Raw genomic sequence first — 17911 nt, 5'->3', positions numbered from 1 at the left:
TCTTCACTCTAAAAGCATTGATTTAATGATAAAAATGTTTGTACCAAAAAAGAAAAATGATAAAAATGTTAGCCCTACTACAAGACGTCATGAGAAAGCCGCGAACCTTATTTTTTTCTTTTGGTAACATCGAACTCTTCTTTAATATATTGCATAGATGTTGGTCCATGGGAGAGTCCTGAACTCTTCTTTTCTGACAGTTGTTGCCATAAAAGAGCTCGGGACTTTTTTTTAATATATTGTATAAATATTAATCATTTTATTATAAGCTAATTTTATTTGTTTCTGATGTTAACTAAGAAACTTTTTTTTTTCTTTTGATAAAAAAACTACGATTTTTTTTTTTTTTTTTGGGGGGGGGGTGGGTGGGGGGGTGGGGGAAGGTACAGAAAAGCTAGGTACATACAGTATCACACAAGATATAAATTAGGTCAACAACGCTACACAATTGACACGTCTCTTGTAACCTTTTTTTCCCCTAAAGTTTTCGTTAAACAGGTGCCTAATTTTTTCCGAACCATATGGATAACGACGGCGGACTGGACTCACTGGAGAGCTTCCTTGTCTTCAGAAAATAAAAGGAAGGAAACGCGTGGCCACTCAATTAAGACAGAGAGGAGATGGTCCGTGGTCGCACAGACATGACAGGAACAGACCAACCTTTTGTCTTCAAGCTTCTTTCCGCCTCGATAAGGATTATCATCTGTGCAACAATAGTCAGTATTCGCACTGATACTACAGTATTTCAAATCTTTCATAATCTCTGGTATTTAGGATCCATTAAAACACAAAAGTTTGCCGCACATAAACATCAAATTTATCAAAGAGAAGATTGTAATTTGTGCAGCTTAAACTGGGCTTACCTAGAAGCAAATATGACTAAAGAGAGAGAGAGAAATAAATAAAGAAAAAGGAATAGAGAGAACAAGCAAATACCTTGGCTATGCACTGTAGCAATAAAAATATATCACCCTTAAAATGAGGAGGATGCTCTTTCCTTGCAACACTAGCAATCTTGTAAACATATATTGAGAAAACAGAACACAGAAGTTAACTTGTCTAGTCATCCATTTCTCCTTACCCATGGGCTGCACAAATCTCAGCTACTTGTACAAAATCAACATCCATGTGTTACACATGATAGAGTTTGCAGATTTACGTCACTAAATTTGGCCATACCTTCTCTCTTTGGCCCCAATCTGGTAAAGTTATGTTAGATTCATTGGATATACTACAATTGTGCTGTGAATTGAAATCAAATCCACCACTGTATTTATATGTCGAAGACTCAGAAAATGGTTCGAGAGACATTAGAACCCTTCAAAATTGCTATAGGATTTTCTCCATGATTCTCTACCTATGAAATCGGTTCCTCTATATTCATGGAAATCTGAACATGCACAAGTTAGAATATGCTTTAAAAGATACAACACTAAAAATTCAGAACGGATGCATCACCATACCAAATGACTGCCAATATATGACCATATAACTGGATTATCACCATTTCTGTGCAACAGTCATTTAGTTCTCTAAATAAGATGCCTGCGGCATGGAAGTTAACATTCAAACTTGGCATTTCTCAACTACATTCAAAGCATGCTGAATAGCTTGGACAATGGTAGCAAATTTATAGGTGAAAAACCCAACAAGAATCGGTATCAGCGCCAGGTGCATGAAGCCGTAATCTGTATCTGGAAATAATATTCTGCTTTAGAACAGAAGCTCTTAGGGAGAAAATCGAAGGACAAGTACCTCATTGGAAAGAAGCAATACAAGAAATGTATCATATTGAAAAAAGTTGACAACCAAGGCAACTAAATGAGTGCAAGTTTTCATGATCCATAATTCTTCAGAGACTTGACCGGTTCATGCATTGAAGACATGTTCTTCAGTGAGTCTTTGAGCTTTACAAACAGAAGCTTTTCATTGGTTCTTTCAATTTCTTTATACTAAACATAGCGTGCTATAAACACAAGAACAAAAAATCTTACATCCTCTTACAAGAACATGAAATCCAGAAACAAATAAGTGATGGTGACATTTATTCAGTGTTTTGATAGCGAAAGATATCACTCAATCGCTTGTTTGGCTTGAGGCAAACTAGACATACAAAATGCATGACCTTTCAAGAGTCGGCATTTAGAGGCGACTAGGCAATTTGCAGGAACCGAATCATTACATCCATCATTCATAATCACAATTAGTATCCACCAATGCTTCATACAATATGACACAAATTATCCTCCACCTGCATGATTAAGAAATTAATTAAATTCTTTAGAGTACTGGTTGTATGTGACGAAGACTGCAGCAATATTCATAAGGATGGAAGCGCTCATTGTCATGGAGATCAGAAGTGAGTCGTCTAAGCCTTAAGAAACATGAAGTGAAGTTGCAAGCAAAGATCTAGAAAACCCTGTTTTAGCTGGGAGCAAAGCTATCAGTGGGAACGAGCATGAATGTGTGTGTGCCTGCGTGCTTGTGTGTGTGTGAGAGAGAGAGGGGGGGGGGGGGGGGGAGAGATGGGCTATAATCTTTCTTATCCTCCACCCAGAAAAATAGTTAGTTTTTAGACATGTAGTTAGCTTGCAACTAATTTAAAAGGAGGCAATACATACTTGACCATCCCTTTAGCCCCAGCTGCCATGGAATTTACACAATTGCCTGCAGTACGAAATGCACACCAAAGAACCAAGTGGCGCTGCACCATAGCTCAAGGAAGAACAAAGCATCAAATGCCATGAAGAAATGATTTTTAAAGAAAAATCTTGACCTCCCCATGATTTTTATATTAGGCTCCCTTAATTACCTTAAATATTTAGAAATATAGAATAAAAGAACTAATGGGAAATGATGATCCATTTTTACAAAATTATGCAAGGATATGATGTACAATATAGACGCGCTCATTGGGATACTCAAGTGAAATGCATCTGCACATATCACAAAACAGGATGCAATGAAAATATAAGCAACAAAATAAGCTCCATTTTATTCGAACCATAATCCAAAGAAAGCATTGCTACAAAGAATTATGTCATTATGAATTCATCAAATTTATGAAAAGGAAAGAACTTAATAATTGCATGTATTAGAAATAGATAACAAAATTCAGTAACAATTCACTGAATTAGCAGGCATAAGAATCGAAATGTGTAAACTGGCAAATGAATAATGAACTTAAAATGCAATTAATCAGTATTTACTGCAAAAACAAGTGAATGTGGGAAAGGCAAAAAGAAATAAGAAAAATGAAAAGAATAATACAGGAAGGAAAACCCAGTAGAAATTCTACAATTATGTTTGCGCTATTAGGGGGAGAAAATTCACTGTAACATAATACTCCCAGGCCTACCTAGGTGCAGTTTCAGGAGAGTAGGAAATGCATGCTGGAGCCTACTTCAATGCCACCAATGCCCGAAGGAAGGAGTTGCAGCTTCTATTTCAACTGCGACAGGGAAAAAGAAAAGGCCATAAATGTGAACTGCCGAAACATTGTTATACAGCATGTATGGTGAAGTAGAATGTGATCTCCTTACTCTTTCCACAATCCATCTCTTACAAGGAATTCAGAAGAGAAATTTCCAAATAAATAGAATAAATAAATAAACTCATCACACTGATTTCTTTTGGTAGATATTTTCTGATTGAAATAACAGACTAAAGATGCAGATTGCCGATTTTTTCACTGAAATGGACCACAGTTTCAGAAGGAAAAAGAGGATACCTTGAAATACTGCTTCCTTCCCTTGAGATCCCATCCCCCCCCCCCCACCCCGCTTTCTCTCTCTTCTTGATTCCTGTGAGTCAACATCATTCAGCAAAATAGATTCAGGTACCAAGACAACCTCTGAAAAACATCAGCATTTAAACAAGCATGTTGTGCTCAGTGATTACTAGCAATGAAATTGCCACCCATTACACAAAGTAATGAACCTATCAAAATCATAGCTCAAAATGCCCGAACTTTGCTCATAATTTATTTTGGGGAACAAACTAAATTAGAAATTAGAGGCAAAGAAAACCCCAGAGAAAGATCGAATTTTGGTGATTGGAGAGAAGAGAGACTACGGGAGGAGGGTAATTGAAGGTGGCCTCGTCTTCTCAGAGGAGGCGATGCATGTGGCTGAGGAAGTCCTTCTTCCAGATGAAGTCGTTGGTGGCGGCGACGGGATCCTCGTCGCCGCGGTCGCCCCAGTACTTGCGGAGCTTGGTGCTGGTCGGAAGTCCGCCGTACTCCCCAGGAGCGATGCCGGTAGGCCATATGAGGGACTTCTATATGGGGAGCACGGTCTGGCGCGGTGGACGGCGGTGCGATCGGGGGGCGGCGGCGGCGGTTACGATGGCCATCGGTGGAGGAGGGGCGGTATAGAATATATCATCTAATTATATTAGGCTACATAGTATAATTAATAATAAAATAGATATTTAATATTATTTAATTTTTTTATTTAATTATTATTAATAAAAATATTTTTTTATAAAATAAAAAAATAATATTATAATTTTCTATGTATACCTATGACATCTTGAATAACGTACATAATTTTTTATATTTTTATAAAATATTTTAAATAATATATATATATGACTATTTGATGTCTTACATGATCTTCTGTAAATATATATGATATCTTAAACAATATATATGGCTTCCTGTGAATATATATGACATCCTAAATATTATATATGGTTTCCTAATATTTTATATAACTTTCTATCAATATATATAATATTTTAAATAATATATATAATTTTTTATAAATATATATGACATCCTAAATAATATATATAACTTCTTATATCTTTATATGATATTCTCTTGATTATTATAATCAATAAGAAATTATATGAGTTATCAGAAAGTCATAATGACCAATAAAATATCATATAAAGACACAAAATATCATATATATTATTTAAAATATGATATATATTTATAAAAAATTATATATATTATTTAAAATATCATATATATTAACAAAAAATCATATAAAGCATCAGAAAGTCATATATATTATTTAGGATACAGATATATTCATATGAAATCATATATGTTATCCAAGATGTCATATATATTAATAATAAGTCATATATATTATTCATAATGTCAAATAAAGATACATGAAGCTATATATAACATTTAGAATGTTGTATATATTCACAAAAAGTTATATATACTATTCAAGATATCATATATATTCATAAAAAATTATATAAGATATTAAAAAACTATATATATTATTCAAGATATTATATAAATATATAAAAAATCATATATATTATTCAAAATATCATATATATTTATAGAAAGTTACATATATTATTCAAAATATCATACACTACTGCAGAAAGGATCTATGACAGCATTTACTACTGCAGCGGTTCGAAAACTGCTACCATAAAATCTACGGTAGCGGTTATGTATAACTGTTGCTATAGTTTTGACCTATAGCAGTGGTTATTCATAACCGTTGCTACCAGTTGTATATAGCAGTGGTTAATAAATCGCTACCATAGATTTGACGTATTACAGCGGTTATGTATAACTGTAGCTATATCTCAAATTAATGGCAGCAGTTATTTATAACCACTGCCATATCTCGTAACTATAGTAGTGATTATTTATAACTACTGTCATATCTCGAAATTATAGCAGCAGTTATGCTAACCGCTGCAATAGACCTACAGTAGTGGTTTAGTTTAACCACTACTATATGACAGAATAAAAATTATTTTCATATTTTTTTTAAAAAAATGATATAAATTTAGAATTTAAAGTCCATCTTCATCGTTCATTATCTATATAATTATTATTAGACTGTCGTGACAAAAGATCACCTCGATCCGATAGCTCTAACTATGTCGATTAATAAAATTTAATTTCAACGGTCATGAACGATCGCATAATGATCCGATAGATAAAAATCATCGATGGATTCAAAAACTTACAATGATGATCTCGATGATACTTATAGCATCCTATCAAAATTTTACTTCAATAGGATATCATTATCAAGGTCAATTTAGCACACGATGATTTTAATCGTTAAATGAAAAATAAGTGATCAAAAAATCAAACTACGTTCGATTAAGATAATTTTTTAAATAAATGATCTTTATACTATTTTAATCATTTGAATGATGGTAATCATAAAATTCAAACCGCATATATATAAACCATCGGAGAATGGATACTGAAATTGCGAGAGAAAGAGCTAGCTCGTATTTGTTTCGATCGAGGAACGGATATTGAAATTACATAAAATATCAATCAGAATCTAAAAGATGTCACTTTAATTATTAATCAAGAACCAAATAAATCTTACCATTCAAATATGAGCTCATTCTTCTCTTGCAACTTCAGTATCCGTTTCTCGATCGAAATAAATACGAGCTAGCTCCTCTTACAACGTCAGTTTCTATTTTTCGATGGTTCATATACATGCAATTTGGATTTTATGATCATCACTATTCAAATGATTAAAGTGATAGCAAAGATCATTTATCTAAAAAATTGCCATAATCGGATGCAGTTTGGCCTTTTGATTACTCATTTTTCATTTAATGGTCAAAATCATTGCATACTAAATTGACTATGATAATGATGTCCGATTGAAGTAAAATTTTGATAATGTGCTATAAATATCATTAAGATTATTGTTACAAATTTTTGGATCTATCAGTGGTCTTTATCTATCAGATTATTATATGGTCATTCATGACCGTCGAAATCAAATTTTATTTATCGATATGGCTAGAAATATCGGATTGAAGTGATCTTTTGTCACGATACTCTAACAATAATTATTTAGGTAATGAACAGTGAAGATGAGCTTTAAATTATAAATTTATATCATATTTAAAAAAATATAAAAATATTTATATTTAGGCTCTATAGCAATAGTTGAGTAATAACCACTGCTATATGTATATTGTAGCGGTTTCTAAAACCGTTGCCATTGATCTATAGTAGCAGTTTTAAAAATCGCTACTATAGGTTTGAGAATTTTTTTCCCTCATGCCCTGTTTCTTCATTTCACGCTTCCCTCTCTCTCTTTCCTCTCTACCTAAACCCTACCCTCCCCACCCCCCCCACTGTCGGCTTGCCCCACCCCGCCACCGGCTCTGGCCCCCTCAGCCCAACCTCCCTCGGTCCCGGCCCCCTTTGACCGCCGTCCTCCCTCTAGTGCAGCCCCCTCCCTCGGCCTCAGCCCTCTTTGGCCTCGTGCCCTGCCTCCCTCGGCCCTGGCCCCCTTTGGCCGCCGCCCTCCTCCCTCCAGTGTCACCCCCCTCCCTCGGCCTCGATCCCCTTTGGTCGCCGCCCTCCTCCCTCTAGCGCCGCCCCCCTCCCTCGGCCCCGGCCCTGGCCTTGGTCCCCAATGGCCACCGCCCTCCCTTTAGCGCCGCCCCCGTCCCTCGGCCCTGGTCCCCTTTGGCCGCTGCCCTCCCTTTAGTGCCGCCCCCTTTCCTCTAGCGCCACTGCCGGCAACCCTCGCAACTCTGCGTGACCCCCCCTCCCCGCAGCAGGTATGAAATTTTTTTATTTTATTTCATTTTAATATATATAATCATTTATAATATTTATAATAATATTTATAATAATTTCATAATAATATTTAAAGAAACCCTCGCTGGTAGGTTTTGGGTCGTGCTGGCAGGTTCTGGGCCATGCCGGTGGGTTCTGGACCGTACCGACAGGTTCTGGATTGTGCTCATGAGTTCTGAACCATATCGACGGATTTTGGACCATCGAGTTCTAGGCCATACTGGCAGATTTTGGATCATGCCCACGAGTTCTGGATCGTGCCGACAGATTTCGAACCGTCGAGTTCTAGGCCATACCGATGGGTTCTGGGTCGTGCCCACTAGTTTTGGGTCGTGCCGGCAGGTTCTGGGCCATCGAGTTCTGAGTCATGCCAGTAGATTCTGGGCTGTCGAATTTTAGGCCATGCCGACGGGTTTTGAGTCGTGCCTATGAGTTTTGGGCTATAATGTTAATGTAATTTTTGTTATAAAATTTATTACATAAAACTTTTTAGAGTTACTGTTTAGTCCCTGTTGCTTTTGCTTGTTGAATTGCATAACGATAGACCTGTCAATTGATTAATATATATAATCTACGGTATTCGTATATTTATATATATTTTGTATGAATAAAAAAATTATGTACTATGATCAATTGATTATCCAATTTGGACAGTTTGGGAACTACAAATAATTGTAGGTAATTATAGTAATCAAATAGTATGTTGAGAGTTTGAAAGAAATTTTGAATAGTATTTTTTTCTTTTTGTTCTCCCTACATGAGAGAACTAAAAAAAAATATTATCAAAATTTTTTTTGATCCCTACTATGTATTATTTGATTACTGTAATAAATCTATAAAATTAATGTAATTTTTGAATAGGATAGGACCTATCTTTATCTGTTAGTTGGTGATAGAATGCATTTATTGCATATCTGAAAATGATATTTAATATATTTTAGTTTCTTCAAATACTTGTTTATAATGCATGCAATATTTGGTGAGTCCTTCTCAACTTGCTATGATTGAAATAATATTTTTTTGTTTGCATATGTATTGATTTAATTGCAGTATCACCATTTTTATAATGAATAAAGGGTAGATAAAGTTGAGTAGGCTCTCACCAGAATATGAGGCTGGACTTCAAAAGTTTCTTGAATTTACTATAGAGAAATTCGAAGACCATGGACTTATCCAGTGTCCTTATAAGAAGTGTATAGATGGGCCTTGGCTACCTCGTCAAGATGTAAATGATCACCTCACTATTTATGACTTTAAATCTGGCTATGAAATTTATTGGGATCAACTTGGTGAAGGTTGGCCACAAGGAGGCGATCAACATGACAGGAGAATGAAACAAATAGTTCGTGATATCTTTCCATTTGTTGACGACAGTGATGGTGCATCTACGTCTATGCCTGATCCTGTGGTTGATAAAATGACAAACAGTGAGGATGTGGAGAAGATCCGCAAGTTGATGGAGGATGCTGATATTCCGTTGTATCCTGAGTGTGAAAAGATAGCGAAGTTTGAGTTTTTAATCTGATTGTATCATGCGAAATGCTCCAAAAGGTTCAGTAATAATGGAGTGAACTGCATACTAAAGCTTTTGCAGGATATTTTTTTGGATAATGCACAAATCTCGAAGAATAATTATAAGGCATCGAAGATTATTGAATAGTTGGGCTTTACTTACAACAAGATACATGTATATCCTAATGATTGCATGCTCTATTCAGAGAAGGATGCCAACCGAAACGAGTGCACGAGATGTGGTGTATCAAGATGAAAATAGAATAAAGATGACACAACGACCTGTGTTCCTCAAAAGTTGATAGGCACTTTTCTTTGATACTGAGACTACAAAAGTAGTTTATGTCGGCAAGGACATCGAAGGATATGAGATGGTATGAAGAGAAGCAAATAAAAGATGATGCATTGAGGCATCCAGTTGATGGAGAAACATGGTAAAAGTTTAATGAAATACATCCTCACTTCGCACAAGAGATACGCAATATGAGGTTGGACTTATCATGCAATGGTTTCAACCCATTCAAGCATATGAATACCAACCACAATGTATGGTCAGTGTTTGCTTATATTTACAACCTCCCACTATGAATGTATATGAAAAATTTTTTCGCTTTCATGATAGTACTCATCCCTGAATCAATGGAGGTAGGAAATGATATTATTGTCTATTTGCAGACTCTTATTGTCGAGCTGAAATAGTTATGGGTTCAGGATGTTCCAACTTTTGATGCTTTGATGAATGAGTCATTTTCTATGCACGTGGTGCTTATGTGGACAATAAATAATTTTTCATCTTATGCCCTAATATCGAGTTGGAGCACGAAAGATGAGCTAACATGTCTGATTTATGAAAAACACATCTGATCTAAAAGGTTGACACATTGGAGGAGCTTTAGCTTTATGGGGCATTGACGCTTTCTTCGTCGAAATCATCCATACAGAAGGGATGCATGCTCCTCCAATGGCACTATTGAAGAAGATGAGGCACCTAGCCAGATGTCTGAGAGTGAGACGTTGAGAGAGTTGGATGGTCTCAGTGTTAAATTTGAGAAAGATGATCTGATTGGTAGTAAGAAGAGGAAGCATCAATCAAAGACAGATGATGCACACTTTAATTGAAAAAAAAAAGTATATTCTTTGACTTGCCATATTGGAAGATAATCTTATTGCGCCACTGCTTAGATATCATGCACATTGAAAAGAACGTGTGCGAGCTCTTATTGGCAATGATCTTGAACATCAAGGATAAGACCAAGAATGGCTTGAATTTTCAGTTTAACTGGAAAGAATGGGGTATTAAAAAATCACTCCATCTGGAGCTGATAGGAAGAGAACAATGGAGGCTCCCTCATGCATGCTATGTTATAAATACCTCCGAATGGTCCATATTTTTTCGTGTGTTGGAGAACATAAAGATCCCAGATGGATACTCAAGCAACATATCAAAGCATGTGAACAGTAAGGATGTGAGATTTGATGGATTGAAGACTCATGATTAACATGTATTGATGCAGGAGTTGATCCTAATAGGTGTTTGCTGTGTGTTGCCAAAAAATATGAAAATGACTGTTATTCATCTTTACAACTTTTATAAAGATATTTGTGCAAAGAAGTTCTTAAGAAAGCCGTGAAGAAAATGAAAGCAAGGGCGGTGATTATATTATGTGATCTGGAGAAGATATTTCCACCATCATTTTTCACAGTTATAATACATCTCACCATGCATCTTGCGAGGAAAGTTGCACTTGGAGATCCAATATTCTGCCAATAAATGTATCCCACCAATAAAAATGTTCAAATGCTGAAATCTTATGTAAAAAATATAAATCGCCCGGAAGGATCTATAGTAAAAGGTTATTTGGATTAAGAGTGTATGGATTTTTATACTATATACTTAAACAAATTCGAGACACATCGTAACTGATCAATGAGGAATCAGGATGATCAGTATGAGCCAATTGAGCCTGTATTTGAGTCCATTTCATAGCCAAGTGGACTTCCCACTTCATACCGTCTCACTAATTTGAGTCTTGAGAAAAGGGATAAGATGTACCACTACGTGTTGTTCAATTATGATGTCATTGAGCCATACATAAGGTGAGTCATTCAGCTTTATTTATTTTTTATTATTTAAAAAAAAATTCATTACACTAATAACTTTAATCTTTTTTTTATGTAGCAAACATAAGGAGGTCATAAGAGTAAAATACAGCACTCTAAGCATGCGAAAAAAAGAAAAAATACATATCAAAGAGTTTCTTGATTGGTTCAAAGATCATGTAAGCGAGTACATATTCCTGTCTTGTACATCTTATTTGAATATGTTTATTAATTAAGTGTCATATTCTTAGGTGTGGAGATTACTGCTTGATGATGTGAGCCATAAAGTGCGTGCTCTGTCAATGGGACCTAATTGTATCGTATGTGAGTACAAACAGCTTGTCGTCAATGGCTATAGGTTCAATGTTCACAGTCGAGCCCAAAATATGACAATACAAAATAGTGGTGAGATGTTGGGTGTTATACTAGCTCGAAGGATTCACAGCCTCATGCGGAGGATCTAAACTATTATAGGATTGTGGAGAAGATAGTCATCTTAGATTAGTATTCTAAAAGGAGGGTTGTGTTGATAAAATACGATTGGTTTGATATCTTGTCTCAGTCAAGGATGAAGACAGATGAATGCGGTTTTACTCTCGTCAACATGCAATGCCATCTCTGCACTGAAGAACCAGATATACTTGCCTCCCATGCTAGTCAAATCTTCTACGTTAGTGATTCTTTGGAGCCTCAATAGGGTGTTATTGTAAGGATGGTGCCTAGATATATCTTTGATGATATCGAGGTTGATGACGATGTTGGACTGTGCATATAAAGTGTTTCTCTAGGATAAAACTTACCTGATGTTGTCGAGATCTCAGATACATTTGTCAAGAGCGATAGTGATGTCCATATTATAGATGCTAGCAGGTGATGAGTTCAACATCCTGGTATAAATGTTAGTATTTATTTATTGATGCTCTACTAATATTATTGTTCAACAATATGTTATATTTGTTAATATTTATTAACATTGAGGTCACGAAGGTATCGAAATGCCATCTAGCTTTCATCCCTACCCCTCGGTAGGCTATGCGGAGCTCCGCATCTGAGCCACTGCCAGAGCATACGCCATCCACCTTCGCATCGACTTCAACTTCATAGGCATATACTCCTCCCATCAGCACATTTGAGCCTCCATCGACAGTCACGTCTCTGACATATACTCCACCCACCAATGAGGCTCCATCGACATCCACATCGCATGATCCCAATGAGAGCGAGTTTTTATTGTATTAATTATTTATTTATTTATTTATTGTATAGTTATTGTACACTCTTATATATTCGTAATATATTTTTATTGCAGGTACATCATCCAGCAGGATATTTCGCAGTCCCACATGCATGCCGCATATGTGGAACCACCAGCATCAGGCCATGATGGAGTATGATTGGGAGGGGAGGTCAGTACAGGAGACCATGCGAAAGATGCATTCCTTTTTTGGAGTATTTGTGAGGCAGTCTGGCATCATTCCCGTACTGCCTGTAGATTGATGATTGATAGACCCTCGGGTCAAGGATCGGGTGTGAGAGGAGATTTGGGTAAGTATTTCTTAATTATATATATTCATATGATATGTTTACACTATGTTTGATTAAAATAATTTTATAACTGACTTCTGATAACTTTGTACATGGAAGGTATGACTTCTCAGATCATGAGAGGGCTCGCGATGTCTGACTGCAGAAGATTGAAGAGTTGTATCGAAACTACAAAGTCAAGCTCCACAAATGATAGCTAGAACATCGTAGGGACACTGAGGAGGAGCTTGTTCCTTGGATCCAGGACTGTCCCTCGAGTCTGTGGGAGGGGATGATCAGGCATTGGAGGAGCCAGGATTTCTAGGTTTAATTTATAACTTATGAATTTTTTATTACACTGATAATTGTATTTGATTTTAACTTATGTAATTTAAATACTTTTTAGGCTGCATCTCATTAGAACTGGAAGAATCAAACTGCTCATGAGTACATGCACACTCTCGACCATGAGTCAATGGCTAGTCATGTGCATAGAGAGATAATGAATTCTGATCTTTTAGTTTATAAGTTATTGAATTGTTATTTTTTTGTATGTTTCTAACAAGCTGATTGATTGTTATAGCTGATGAGAGAGGAAGTGATGCCCAGGTATAGTACCATCTTCCGATCGAGTCGTATAGACAAGAAGAGGAGGTCGATGAACATCGCGATCAGGAGAATTTTTGTAAGTAATAACTGAAGTATGATTAGTATAATTAGTATTACAGGATTTCTTATAAGATTTTATTTGAATTTGTAATTACAGGAGCAGTTAGATATGCTTGCGAGCGAGGATCCAAACACCTCGGCCCCCCATGACCATCTGTCTCAGGTCTTGGGACCTAAGCACTCTAAGAGGATTCGTTGCATAACCGGACATATGCCGACGAGCTACTGGTCTGAAGTGAGCGTCTCCTCACACGCTTTTGGGGTCGTCAGTCGGGAGCAACTTGACGAGATCTTGATGTAGCTAGTTCAAGCTCAGGAGCGTACATCTCAAGCTGAGGAACGCGCATCTCAGCTACAAAGCGCCATGTCCGCTATGGTGGCATAGCTTTTCGCTCATCTTAGAGCTGATTTTTCGAGCATTGAGGACATGTTGGTTTGCATTTCAACTCCTGCTACAGCCCCTTTTGATCCTACTTCAGCTCCTTTCGATGATGACGAGATGCTTGGAGAAGAGAATTTTGATTTAAAATTTTTTTAATATATTTTATTTTTATTTAAAAAATATTATAATATAATTTGATCAGTAATACAATTTAAATATTCGAGACATATTTTTGTATTATTATTATGTTTTATGTAAAATTTTTGGTTCTTGCAAGTTTTAATTTGAGTAATTATATATTGAACTGCATCTATCAAGTAAATAAAAGTAAATTTAAGCAGTTGGAAAGTTACTAACTACAGAAAAGAGCTACGGCAGTGGTTGTGAATCGTTGTCATAGCAAAAAAATCGCTGCCATAGTTTACGACAGTGGTTGCATAATCACTGTTATATCCGTACCAATCACTGTCGTGGTTCCGTGCTAACAGCTACCATAGATCTATGGTAGCGGTTGACAAACTGCTTCCGTAGATCTATAGCAGCGATTGCGCAATCACTGCTATAGTTTATGGTAGTGATTTCTTAACCGCTGTTATAAAAGCCATAGCAGTGGTTGCGCAACGTTAAATAACCATTGCTATAGATGCTATGACAGTGGTTATCTAACCGCTACAATAGTCTTTATAGCAGTGGTTGAAAAACTGCTGCTATATTGTAAGCTATAGCAGTGGTTAAATAACGGCTGCTATACTTAGAATATGGCAGCGATTATATCAACCGCTGTAATAACCGCTGTCATAGATCTACGGTGACAGCGACAGTGGCAACGATTGAAGAATCGCTATCGTAGACTATAACAATGATTTTTTTGGCTACGACAGTAGTTGTGAACCACTGTCGTAGCCCTTTTCTGTAGTAATAATATATATTCACAGGAATTCATATAAGACATCATGAAGTTATATATATTGCTCAAGATATCACATAAAGACAGAGGAAGTCATATAAGACATCAGGAAGTTATAATAATCAATAGGATATCATATAAAGATATAAAAAGTTATATATATTGTTTACAATATCATATATACTCACAGAAAGTCATATAACGCATTAGGAAATAATAATACTGTTGTTTCTTTTTTCTATAGAGGAAAAGAATATGTTTGTCGATAAAAATCTAATAAAAAAAATAAATAGCTTTAAATATTTATTTTATTATTAATTGTGCTACATAGTCCAATGTGATTGGACCATGCATGCCATGTCAATTTTGCTGCACCGGTGCACTGCTTGCGGTGCACAAAGAATTTCTTGCCCTGTAAAATACAAAGGCCCTGAAAGAGAAATGTGAAAACTCAGGAAATTAGACGGGCTATCGATATTGAGTCCATTTATTTCCATGTTCGGGCCCCACACATTTGGGCTGACACAACATTGCCAACTTGCGCCCATGGGCTGAGGTGGAACAGATGGGCACGTGAATGCTGAGGACGAGCTCCAGGGTCTTGTTGGGTCTGGCTAACTGGCTTCACATGGCCCCCTTCCATTTAGCCAGAGTTGCGATAGGTGGTAGCATAGCTGGCAGCATCATTATTTACCAGCAATTTTTTACCAGTTCTAATATTAACTCCAAGCTTCTAGGTATCGCCTTGTCCATGAAGCTCTGGAATGGACTATCATGGCTGCCATGATTTAAATTTGTATGTTTTAACTTATTTTTAGCCTTTAAGAGTGAAAACAGAAGGGTAGATCTTTCCAGTATATTTACCCCAATTACTAGTATATGGGCATTTATATCGCATATTTTAAAAAATAATAATCAAAGTATCAAAATAAATGCATGGATAATAAAAATAAATTTAAAAATAAAACAAAAAATAAATAAAAATAATTATAGTTTGAATAAAAATAATATAAAAATAAAATAAAGTATATAATTAGAAAAGAAAATTTGAATTTCTTGTAAAATATATAAAATGATATAAAATATAAAGTATAATAAATTAAATTAAAATATAAAATAAAATCATGGTAAAAACCAACCCATGAAATAATGCCCCAAAATTTAAAATGCAAAAATTTAAAAGAAAGAAGTCATTTGAAATAATGTGCATTATTAAAAGTTGGAAAGAAGTAATTTATTTAGAAGTAAAAGAGGTAAGAAAAAAGATGAATAGAAATATATAAAAATATAGTAGGTTATAGGTGTGATAGTAAAAAATATTAAAAATTTTGTATTTATAAGGAACATGATCGTTTGAAATATTGAGTTAATGATATAAAATATTGCTTAAAAATGACTTAAATTAAAAAAAAAACTTGAACCATGATACAAATAAAATGAAGAATGAAACTACATAAAAGATAAAAGAAAAAACATAAATAAAGAATAAAAGTAAAAATTTAAAAGTAAAAAATAAAATATAAATACAAATAAATTAATATAAACTTCAACCATAAAAGAAAATATCTAGGATAAAGAAACAGTGATAAAAATAAAAAGAGATAAAAAGAAAAATACATAAGAATATAATAAAATAAAATATATCAAGATTTGTATAAGAGAGATAGAGATATAAAGATAAAAGAGGGAGAGAGGCTTCGAAGAACGAAAGAGGGACCGTAGAAAAAGAAGGATGAGAGAGGAGGAATTATGGGCAAGGATTGGGATGAAGAGGAAAGAGAGTGGTGGAGGGTGAGAGGGAGAGAGGATCGCGGAGAGGAATGTGTGAGGTAGGGGGTGTGAATGGGAGAGGGCTGGGTACAGGGAGCGGGGGATTGACAGAGGAGAGAGATGTGTGGGTGGGGGGAGAGAGAGAGAGAGAGAGAGAGAGAGAGACGAGAGTATCCAATTTGTTTAAGATTTTTTTAGTTTTTTATTTATTAATTTTTAATTATTTTGGTTAGAGAAAGTCTAATTTGTTTGGGATAATTTTTTTTAAAATGGGTCCAATATGTTTGAAGAGAAAAGAATGATCAAAGGGTGGAGGCAGCGTGACAACGGCTATACAACGGCATCAGTATCGAGTACTGGACTGTCATATACCGCAGGTATGAAGATCCGGTATATCAGATTAAGTGTTTAATTTTTTTTAGAGTTTAATAATTAAATCATTTATTTTTAAATTCAGTTACTTACTCACTAATTTGACTGTTAACTATATAAGATCGATGTGTCCGAAATGCCGAGCGAGATAAACTGCGAGCACTATGAGGGTTCGAGATCATTTGCTTGTCATATCGAGTAGATGGTAAGTAATTTTTATTTAACATATTTTAATTTTTTTAATTATTTAAATTTTTTTATTAATTATTCTCAAATTACAGAAAAATATAAAGAGTGGCGAGCTTTCTGGTAGGATCGAGATCCACCAGCGGATCCATCAATGACAGTTAGAGGAGTAGACGATGGGGAGCCAGAAGAATTATATAAGTTTTTTCAACTACTTTTTTAGTTGGTATTTGATTTTCAATACAAACTTAAAATAGTTATAACTTTAATTTTCAAAATTGTATGATAGAGATTAGATCCTACTCTATCTCTGAGGGCTCGACCGCACTCATAGATGATGAGATCTGTAATCAAAATACTTGATATGAGACTCTATTATATTAGGACGCTAGGGCATGGGATTAGAGCTCCCCCATCTTTTTGCTCGTCTAGAGCTGACATACGTGCTGCCTGTGATGTCCGATTGGAGAAGCTACAGAGGTAGATTGCTGAGGATCGACAGTAAATTATTGAGGATCGACAGCTGATTAGACAGATGATGGGGCGGATGGTACAAATAGAGCAGATGATGGAATTGGTAAGACAACAATAGACCGATCCGTCATCCTCCACCTGATCTCCTTCTCCAGATAATGATGTTTGACAGTCAACGACTTGTTTCTATATTTTTTTTAATTTTGAACATCTTATAATTATTAAATTTATTTTTATAATTATATTTTAATATAATAAAATTATCAAATATAATTATGTGTGGGTTTATTGTCTACATTTTTTATTTTTATTTTATAGATTATAAATATAAACATTAAAAATATATATTTATATATTTTTTAAAAAATATTATATTATAATTAGCGACAGAATTGTTTGGGATCAATTATTTCCATCGTAAATAATTTATTTTTTTTAATTATTTGTGATCGAGTTTTTTTGT

General features: G+C 35.2%; 1 long non-coding RNA gene across 2 annotated transcripts; it reads right to left on the bottom strand.

Annotated features, from left to right (window-relative positions):
- Window positions 1-1848: 1848 nt before the first annotated feature.
- On the bottom strand, window positions 1849-4381 carry LOC105043968 (uncharacterized). 2 transcript variants are annotated; one of them, XR_831811.4, is made up of 5 exons: window positions 4075-4381; window positions 3731-3803; window positions 3359-3451; window positions 2622-2936; window positions 1849-2251 (listed from the first exon to the last, which is right to left on the bottom strand). It is a non-coding gene; the product is annotated as an uncharacterized lncRNA (long non-coding RNA). The 2 variants fall into 2 exon arrangements; XR_012139135.1 differs by having other exon boundaries at window positions 2622-3451.
- Between the last annotated feature and the right edge of the window lie 13530 nt (window positions 4382-17911).

Source organism: Elaeis guineensis, chromosome 2, assembly GCF_000442705.2.
Source record: "Elaeis guineensis isolate ETL-2024a chromosome 2, EG11, whole genome shotgun sequence".
NCBI lineage: Eukaryota > Viridiplantae > Streptophyta > Magnoliopsida > Arecales > Arecaceae > Elaeis > Elaeis guineensis.
The sequence above is the reverse complement of the archived record's forward strand: the minus strand, read 5'-3'. Positions and strand labels throughout refer to the sequence as shown.